Raw genomic sequence first — 10,102 nt, forward strand, 5'->3', positions numbered from 1 at the left:
CACATCGTATTTGAAAATGCAAGCCAGTCGTCCACACTGGCTCTGGCTTATTTACAGCTGGCATTGCTTCTGATTTGGCCTCCATCCATTCTGACAAGCTGATGCCCATGCCGTATCTGTTGGCTAAATATTTTTTATATCGGCCTTGATTCTGGAGACAATGAGGCCCAGACAAGTTAAGTAATATGCCTATAGACCCTCAACTGTCAAATGGCAGAGCCAGCATTCACAACCAGCCCTTATCTAACTGCACATCCCAGTGCTATTAGCCCCAACGTTCCATACATTAGGACTCTCTCTGACCAGATGCCTATGATGGACCCCTAGTGGTCCACCCAAACATGCTTGATGATAAAAATTCAAAGCAGACCCTGTTTGGAACCTTGGCTATGCAGATTAAAAAATAATAACTCTAAGGAAAGGCAAATGGTGAATCCCATTTCTACAAATCTTATAAATTTCAGAGAAGCCATCTAGGGAGAATGAGCCAGGGTTTTTTCCCCTCTGAACTGGATCACTAGTTCCTGGGAAATGCCCATAAATCAACATGCTTTCAGTTTCCAGGACTTTACTTATGTTACTGTATGGCTTTAAAGTCCTCAGCTTGTTAGCAGGTGACCCTCATGAGTTGAGGGCAGTGCACCAGCCTAAACACAACCCAGATGTAAGACACTACATTGAAACACATGCAAATAACCATCCTTCTGCTCTCCTGTGAAATAATGTTCAGGAAGCACTAAGCAAGCCACAGGTGTTAAGGCAGCATTGCCCCACCAGCACCATGGGCTGCAGAGGCTGGGAACAACAGGTGCCTTGCTTCCCACACTTCCCCAAACCATTAAGACAGTGGTTCTCAAAGTGTGGCCTGTGCCAGTGGCAGCAGGATCACCAGGAAACTTGTAAGAAATGCAAATGCTGTCCCCCCTCCCATAACTGCTGCATACGTGTTTTAGCGGGCCCGCCCACTGATTCTGATGTGCACTAAAATTTAAGAGCCACTGCACTAGAGGTCTCAAAGACTCAAGATTGTGAGAGTCTGTCCCTTTTTGCCTAAGAGAACTTAGGAATCACCCGCCGTTAAAGAGAAACATTTCTTTAAAAAAAAAAAAAAGTGACTTAGCAAAAGGATGAATTTCAGAGTTCAGAGTATGAACCTGGAATTATATCACAGCTCAGCCACTTACTAGCCATTTGGCCTTGAGGACATCACTTAACTTTTCTCAGAATTAATTTCATCAGCTATACAATGAAAATCATAAACCTAGCACAGTGCCTGGCATACAGAAGGTGCTAAATAAAAAGTAACTGTTACAAATGATGCTTCATCTCAATCAGAAACTGAGCACAATAGCCAGCTGCCATCAAGTACCTCTGTCCCCAGTAGGTAGACTACAGGGAACATCCATGCAAGGAGAGGGATAACTCCCTGGGGAGGGGCAGGACAGACTCCTCCACCCCCACCTGGAGACCCAGGTCAGGGAGTTTCCAAGTTCAATGAGCTCTGTTTGTGTTCAGCGAGAATAACAGGATCACAACGATCTCATCAGCACAGTTGGAGAGCAACAAATATGAAGCCCAGATCCAGATCTTCAGGCACAGAATGTCACCAAGGAAAAGCTGCCTCGCTCCTTCATGACAACATTCCCCCAAGAAACCATTGCTTGGAGAAACTTCAAGTTCTGTGCTGAAGTGCAGTGCAAAGCTAAACAAGACTCTGAAATGCAAATGTCTTGTCAGCACAGAGCAGAGCAAGTTTTTATAAGGTAGATAAACCTAAGGAGCCCCAGCTCCCATCTTCCCTGGAGAGAAGGGATAGAGGACAGGACAGGAGGCAAAGAATCAGGGGCAGAGTGGACACCTGGCACAGCATCAGAAGGTAGGAGATGAGTGAATATTATTTATAGAGCTTCTAACTACTCAGTGATGTGTATAATTCACTCATTAAAATGCAGATTTGTATTTAGCAAATCTGGGATGGTGCCTGAGACTCTGCATTTCTACAAGAAGAGAAAATTGGGCTAGATAACAAGAATTTTTTAAATACTTTCATATATATATATATATACACACACATATATATATAAAGCTGGGTTTTTTAAACACTTATTCATAGCGGGGTGCAGAGAGAGAGGGAGACAGAATCTGAAGCAGGTTCCAGTCTCTGAGCTGTCAGCACAGAGCCCAATGCAGGGCTCGAACCCATGAACCATGAGGTCATGACCTGAGCCGAAGTCAGATGCTTAACCGACTGAGCCACCCAGGTGCCCCTAAAGTACTTCCTAATTTCAGTTCTTTTTTAAACATTCATTTGTGGGGCGCCTGGGTGGCTCAGTCGGTTAAGCGTCCGACTTCGGCTCAGGTCATGATCTCATGGTCTGTGGGTTCGAGCCCCGCGTCGGGTTCTGTGCTGACAGCTCAGAGCCTGGAGCCTGTTTCAGATTCTGTGTCTCCCTCTTTCTCTGACCCTCCCCTGTTCATGCTCTCTCTCTGTCTCAAAAATAAATAAATGTTAAAAAAACTTTTTTTAAATAATAAACATTCCTTTGTTTATTTATTTTGAGAGTGGGAAGGGGCAGAGAAAGAGAGAATCCCAAGCAGGTTCCATATTCAGCACAGAGCCTGATGCAGGGCTCGATCCCAGGACCACGAGATCATGACCTGAGATGAAATCAGGAGTCAGATGGTTAACCGAGTGAGCCACCCAAGCATCCCAAGAAGATTATTTTTGATGGGCTGGAGAAAGAGGAAAATTTATCAATGCTGGAAACTTAATAAATTTTGTCTCCTTGCATAGGAACATGTCCTAGCACTATGCTTCATACAGTGTATTGCTTAATAAAACGAAGGATAAATTATAAAATAGTTTGTAGGAAAAACACTTGTAAATTAAATGTTACCATCATAATCATCACCATGTTACCCTGGGCTCTCCCTGGCATGTTGTATTTAAGAGTGCCAATCAGTCCTCATCTATTCAACATTCTAAGGCTGTCAGGACCTCAAAATGAGCCCTAATTTTAGCCCAAAATACACCCTGAGCCCACACTATTGTTTATTCCATAAATATTTGTGCCTAAAGCTAAGCAGAATAATTTTTGGCAATGTTATTCTACATATTTTTCATTTCTGGTGATTTGGTGGCTTGTGTTGCCCAGCAGCCCTCCATCCTCATAGACTGAGTTACCCATGACGTGGGGTGGGATGGAGTAGAAGAGAGAACAAGGAATTAAATTTTCCAAGAAGAAGACTTTGACGTTCAAGTTCAATTTTTTAAGTTCACAGAGAAGACAATAATCTTGAGAGCCCTGGTTTTCCAGTGAGAGAACTTGGCACTTGAGAAGATGAAAGAGTCTTTCTGAATTCTGTAGAGTAGGCAGGATGGAGACATGAGGTGGGAGCAGTTTACCTCCACTGGAGGGGGAGAAGCTCAAGGAAAATCATGGAGTAGAATTTTGTGGCATGAGTGTCCTGATTGGACTCAGCCTATCCCTTCTAGGGCACCTCTCCAGGTGGTTGCTTACAGAATTCCAAGTGGAAAGAAAGGCCCCCTGTCATGAGTTCATAGGGCATTGGTCAGGGTCACTTGTTCTGAACCAGAAGGACAGGCCACACATTACATGGGCTGCAGATATGGAGGCCACCAATGCAGTGAGAACAGAGGGTAGTGCTCCCAAACCTGGTAGGACCAACTGCTCCACCTCAGAGGCCAGCCAGGACCAGAAGCCCGAACACAAACCAGACAGGAACCGTCCTCCCTCTCGCTGACATGATTCCATAACTCCTTCCTGCAGGGAGTGCCACCCCAGGTAGGAGAAGAGAGAACACTTGATGAGGGATAAGGATGCCGATAGAAAGTTTGAATTTAAAATAAGTGAGTTTGGGCGTGCCTGAGTGGCTAGGTCAGGTTAAGGTCCAACTCTTGATCTCAGCTCAGGTCATGATCTTGCAGTTCATGGGTTCGAGCCCTGCATCAGGCTCTGCACCGGCAGTGCAGAGCCTGCTTAGGGTTCTTTTTCTCTCCCTCCCTCTCTGCCCTTCCTTCACTCTCACTCTCTCAAAATAAATAAATAAATAAACTTTTTAAAAAGTAAAATAAATAAGTTCGTTTTTACTGTCTGGGTAGTGAAAAAAGACTACAAATCGAGACAGAATTTGACTAAGCTACCTTTAATTGTCAGGAATAAGTATTTTCACTATAGCAAAAAAAAAAAAAATGATGCCTAGTGACAGTTTTAAGAAAATAACAGTACAGTTAGCACATCTGAGTTGTGACTAAGTTTCAGACCCACTACATGTCTTGGTTTTGGGCAACAGTAAGAGCAAAACAGATCAAATCTGTACTCCTCTATGCAGTCTACAGTTCAGTGGGAAGGCAGTGGTTAAACAGGCAATCCAACAGATAAAATACAAGACAACTGTTGTGCTCAGTGCTATGAAGGGAAAGTACAAGGAGGAAAGGAAGACCACTGTCCCAAATCCTCCTGCCTGCCCATCTTGATGCCAGAAATTCAGCATCTAGACATGAATTCTATTGGTTCACCATCACTTTCTCCAAAGACTTGTGGAAGGAGTTGCTCGTGAACTTGCTAACCTTTGCATTTTGAGAGTTTAATAATTGTCATTCTGTTCAAAAGATCAAAAAGAGGAAGGCTCCAAAAGTCTAGTAGGGGACGTAGGGAGGAGCAAGCAGTGGGGTCCCCGTAGTAGCTGGGAGCAGGAAGTGGGCAGCATATGGGGAGGAGCACGTAGGAGGATCACCCACCGGGGAAACTGCGGAGGAACCCAGGGGGTTTGCGGGGATGGGGATGAAGGGAGGAATAGGGGGAATAGTGGGGGGGGGGGCAGGGGGTCACAGGCAGGAGCACATAGGGATGGAGGGAAGAATGGGGGGTGGGAGGGGAGGCAGGGGGCACAGGCAGGAGTGCATAGGGACGGAGGTTTTCACAACAAACTTGCTTGGCAGTCTTGCCCAGGGTTGCTCCGCCCTGTACAAAAGCATTTGGAGCTTAGCAGAAGTTTAACATGATCCTGTGAGTATGGTCTGATGCCTGCACTAGGGCAGTATAGAGATCACCTAGAGGTCAGGTTAGCTGGGACACCTGGAAAGAAGTTTAGTCTCTTTTCTAGACTCAAGGGACCTCAGCTTTCATCTTAGGGCCCAGTGGGAAGCAGGGTCCTTCTTCCAATGAGGACAGGAGACCCGGTTAGCCAGAAATCCCTCTCACTTCCAGGAAGGAGTATGGCATTGTGGTTAAATCCATTGCTCTGATGTCCAGCAAAATTCAGACTCAGCCACTTACCAAATGAGGGACTACGGGTGAGCTATTTGACCTCTCTGCACCATCACTTTCTCGTCTGTGAAATGGAAACAATAAATGTAGTTATCTCCTCATAAGATCAAATGAGACACCTTATGCAGTATGCTTTTTACAGTTACCTGCTACTCACTGGAGTTCAGAGAGAGGCAATGGTGTGAAGCTGGTCGCGGCCATCCGAACAGGTGTGTTCGCCAGCATCAGCATCACCTGGATGCTTGTTACACCTGGGCTCCACCCCAGACCTATGGAACCAGAATCTCCAGGAATCTGTATCTTAACAAACTTTCCAGGTGACTTTTATGAACCCAGGTTTGAGAAGCATGACTCCATGATCACAGATAGGCCTGAAGTCATCCATAGTGTGTGAGTAAAGCACTGGGGGAGGGGCATGGGTGTTGAATTCTTGCTGGCAGAGTATCTTATGCAAGTCTTTTCTTCTCCAGAGGCAGTGATAAGATTGATGAGAGCACCCCATCACGTGCCTGAAAGGGCTTTGCAACACATCAAACAACGTGAGCATGGAAGAGATTGTGATTCTTATCGCCACATTTGTAATAGGGTTTTTTAAAGGGAAAACAGCCAAGTCCTTGGCTTTCCTTCCCCTGCTCTTGGCAAAACCTCCTACTGCTCTAGGAGGATTGCAAGAACATTGACCCAGAATTCCCTGCATGTTTCCTGGGAAAAGCAAGCTAACTCTGACAGCTAAAACTGCTACACGGTGTATCATAAGATCCCTGCTGCTCAGACCCGACAGCTATTCCCTCCGGTTTCTGGCCTGCACAGCTGGCCCACAACGGTGGGGCTTTCTGTGCCTTGGGAGCTTTCTGCTGATGGAGGATAGCTTCCAGGTAGCCCCAGGATTTGAATCAAGACCAGTAAGTGGGTAAAAGCTACAAAGAGTCGGGTTTCATGCCCAAGTAAGGAAGAACTTTGCAGGGATCAGAGCTGCCCCAAAGTGGCCTAAGCTTCCCTAGTAGGTGGCAAGTGAGATCCCTGACCAAAGAGATGGTCACTCACAGGCCAATGACCCTTTGGCGGGGCTATTTTATCCTTTTTCTTCTTACCGAGGTCTAGGAGCAGTGTGCTCTGCCTGATACCTGAGAAGCCTTCTTCAAAACATCCCTAAATCCCTTCTTTCATTCAGCTGGTGTTTGCTCATCACCTACCACAAGTCAGGCGCTGGCCTACACACTCAGGATGAAGGGCCTTGCTCTCGGTTTAGACTAGGTGAACAAGGCAGGCCTCTCTGCACAAGTGATGTTGTAGGCTGAGATCTAGATCACAAGCAAGAGCCAGAAGTGGGAAAATTATGTGGACGAGCACATCAGGCCAAGGGAACAACTGGTGTAAAGCAGGTCCTGATGCAGGAGTCCTGGAGCACAGTCAGTGGGGGCAAACCCCAAGAGAAGGCAGGGAGAGACCAGATCCTGTATGGAAGGCCTTATTAGCCAGCGTATGGGGTTTGGAGGAGTTTTTCTTTTGTTTTTTTCTTTCTGTACTGCAGCACTTAAACAGGCCTGCTGACTGCCAGCATCATTGAAATTTCTTCGTTGAGCACCTACTTCCTGCTACAAACCTCAGGAAACCAAGGTCCTGTCCTCCCCCAACCAGCTGCTACTTCCTCTAAACACCAAGGAGCCTGGCCTTTGCTTTCAGCATCTTTCTTCACTAAGTATCATTGAAAAATTTGGATCTGACAGCCAACTGCTTACTTTCTGATCCACCAGCTGGTTACAGAACCAACATCCTTTTTCTTCTTTTATCTGTCTTGTCCCTGTGATGAAACACAGGTGCAGAGTGGATACAGGTCCAAATACAACCAGGAAAGAACAAACTCAATCTCTCCAGGGGAGGGGGGTGGGTCAGGGGGGCGCCAATGTAGCACAGTGGTTAAGGCACAGGGTCTGAGCCCAAATACAGGTTCCTTCTCACTTGCCAGCTATGTGACCTTAGGCAGGCCATCTCTCAGAGCCTCAGTTTTGCCATGTGTAAAATAAAGATAATGATAGTCCCTACTTCACGGGCGGGTGAGTACGGACTGATATTTTACAAGTAAAGAATTTAGAGCAGAGGCTGATTCTTAGTGAGTGCTTAAGAAGCATAAGGCCTTATTTGGCCCAGTCATTGGCTTTTTGTGAATGTTAGCATTTGTTCCACACCAAACGCATATTTGTTGAATATCTACTATGGGCCAGGCATTGTGCTAGGCATGGTTTCACAGAAACAGCTTTGGTCTAGAAGTCATACAACCTGACTCTTTTGCAAGGAGTCAGGTGACCAAGGATCAGCCTCGTCATCTCTGAAGTCCTCAGGTCTCTTGCCCCGAAAGGCGTGCACTGGGATCACATGACTTCTGAGGCCCTTCTGGTCCTGGCTTGACAGAGTGACTGTCCTCAGGAGGATGCAGCCTTCAATCCTGCCCAGATGGGGCTGACCCCCCAGTCACTCACATCCACCGGTCCCAGTGTGTGAGCACATGCCCTGGAGAGAAGCAGGCCTGATCACTGTCTTGTGTTCGCCATAAAATATTGATTAGGGAATTTAAAATTTCGAAATGATTTAGGAGCCCCGAGACGGGGACGTAATGTGCTGTGCCCAGCTGCGTTATGAGCCATCTATCTCCTGTCAGCAAGCAGCACGATACTGACAGAATCAATACAAACGTGTCTGAAGAAAAGCTTAACTCATTTCCTTTCTCCAGGGGCAGTGGTTGGAATGGGTCAGCCTTGGGAGCTCAGCACTGAAGCTGGAGCCTAGACACCCATCTGCCAGGTGCAGGGAAGGCAAGACTGTTGGGGTACTGGCTATTTTCACTTTCTCCATTGGCTGCTACATGTATCTCTGCTAATACATCAGGAAAATTAATAAATCTAGAACTTACATTCTCTCCTTTCCTTTTCTAAGGTTTTAAATAGGATCTCTGGGCTGTGTCCTGAAGGGAAAATAATAATAATAGCTACCAAGAATCTTTATTTAGCATCAAGAATCTTCTAAGAATCATCTTACTTCTCAGAGCCTCAGTTTCCTTATTTGTGAAAGGAAGAGAATGATCACACTGTCTCACGGGGTTGATGCCAGATTAAAGCAGAGGTGCTGTGATTGCACTTAATGCCACTGACTTCTACATTCTAAAGTGGTTAGGGCACCTGGGTGGCTCAGTCAGTTAGGCATCTGACTCGGTTTCTGCTCAGGACATGATCTCATCATTCGTTAGATCAAGCCCCGCGTTGGGCTCTGCACTGGTAGTGTGGAGCCTGCTTGGGATTCTCTCTCTCTTTCTCTGCTCCTCCCTTTCTGTCTCTCAAAATAAATAAATAAACTTTAAAAAAAATTTTTTTAATGGTTAGAATGACAAATTTCATGTTATGTATATTTTACCACAAAAAAAAAAAAACAAAACAAACAAAAAAAAAAAAAAACAAGAAGAACCTAACAAGGTTAAAGCAGAGAAACTATAGTGCATAGTACATAAAAGGTTCTCCCAAAATGGTGACTATTGACAAGACTGGGGGGCAAAGTGTAACAAGTGACGTGTCCAAGGTAACAAGTTTCAAAACCACAGAGCTGGCATCTGAACCCAGGTCTCCTGATACTATAACAGAAGCACTGGCCTTCCAGCTACACTGTGCTACAGGAGACAGAGCAAGTGTGTTACAGGAATCCTCTGCATCCTTCTTTGCCAGGTTCTCCTACTTCCCGACCAGCATCCCAGATGCAGGTCCTACATTCCTCAGCAAGGTTAATAAATATGTCACTCCCAGCAAATGGCTTTGCTCCTTCCTGCCTCACACGTGGTTCTATGCACCTGAAACATTTATTAAACCCACTGAGAAGCTTGAATAAGAATTTAATTTTTCTAGCTAAACAATGGTGTGTGCAGCAGGCCAAGAGAATTACTTGTTTAATCTTACCTTTGCATGCCTACTCAGTTTCAGGGGGTTGTCTTACCCCAGGAACAGCGTGACATCTCAGAATCTAGGAGACTAATTAGCACATCCGTAAAGGACCTATTTACTACATAAAGGAAAAACCAATCTGTAGGTCTTTGTAACTCAGGATTTTTTGTGTGTGTGATAAATTTATCTTCCTAAGGACATATATACACTAAAGCCACTTTTCCCCAAGGCAGTGTTGACCCCCTCATGGTGCAGAGTACAGACCTACTCTCTGTTTTCTCATCCTAAGGCTTAAATTCTAGAATCTTTGTGTGGCTTTTGTTTATCATATCTTACCTTTTATTCAACCCCTTCCTGTAGTCTATCATTTATCACGATTATTGATTGAAAAAGCACTTTTTGGGCCCCTACTACAGGCCAGGCAATATGTACCATATGGAGAAGATAATTAAGACAGAGTTCTTGCCCATAGAAAACAAACGGTCTAGCAGAAAAGACAAACATGAAAAGAAAAGAGCATAACTTAGTATTTGAAGTGTGACTCAGGGGTGCCCGTAGAGGGGACAGTTTATTCTCCTGGAGGGCCAGGAACAACGTCAAGACTGAGTAACTTGAAATGCATATTCATGCTAAGCATGAAGGACCCAAGTAGACTGAGTGAGGAAAAGCATTCTAGAAGGCACATGGCCAGTGGCATGGAGCTGAAGAACAGGATAGCTGATTAGAGAACTGAGTGTAGTTTGTCAAAGCTGGAGCATAGAGTGTGGGTACGGATGATGGGGGTGTAGATGGGGGGCCCAAAACTGTTGCTTTGGTTGTTAGCAGCCAGAAGATCTGAGCAGACATTTTTCCAAAGAAGACATACATATTGGCCAATGGGTACATGAA

Source organism: Lynx canadensis, chromosome F1, assembly GCF_007474595.2.
Source record: "Lynx canadensis isolate LIC74 chromosome F1, mLynCan4.pri.v2, whole genome shotgun sequence".
Lineage (NCBI taxonomy): Eukaryota > Metazoa > Chordata > Mammalia > Carnivora > Felidae > Lynx > Lynx canadensis.